Source organism: Haplochromis burtoni, unplaced genomic scaffold, assembly GCF_018398535.1.
Source record: "Haplochromis burtoni strain Fernald_Lab_line unplaced genomic scaffold, NCSU_Asbu1 Contig_212, whole genome shotgun sequence".
Classification (NCBI taxonomy): Eukaryota; Metazoa; Chordata; class Actinopteri; order Cichliformes; family Cichlidae; genus Haplochromis; species Haplochromis burtoni.
The window spans coordinates 1,007,430-1,007,893 of NW_024582573.1; positions in this window are offsets into that span (position 1 = coordinate 1,007,430).

Here is a 464-nt window from a genome sequence, read left to right on the forward strand (position 1 = left end):
GGGTAATCTCCTCCACTGTAATTGGAGCATCTATAATCTGCTGGTCAGTAGTAGAAAGCTGTGGCAGGTTTAAATCAGTAAAGAATCCTTCGAATTTCTGTTCATCTAAACTACCTTGTGTAGAATAAAGATTATTGTAAAAGGCCCTGAATCCATCATTTATATGTCTAATAGAAGCTGAAATAACCCCATGTGATTGTCGTATGCCTGGGATATGGTTCATACTGTCTTTCTGTTTAAGACGGTATGCTAATAAACGACTCGGCTTTTCTCCCATTTCCCAATATGCTTGATTAATGCGAAATAAAGCGTATTCTGCCTTTCTGTTGTACAGTACATTCAACTTATATTTAACTTTAACAATTTTATTCAACGTAACTCTGTCTTTTGTATGGGAATGTACTGCCTCAAGTGCCTTTAATTTGGCTTCTAACGTAATGATATTCTTGTTAGCTGCCTTCTTT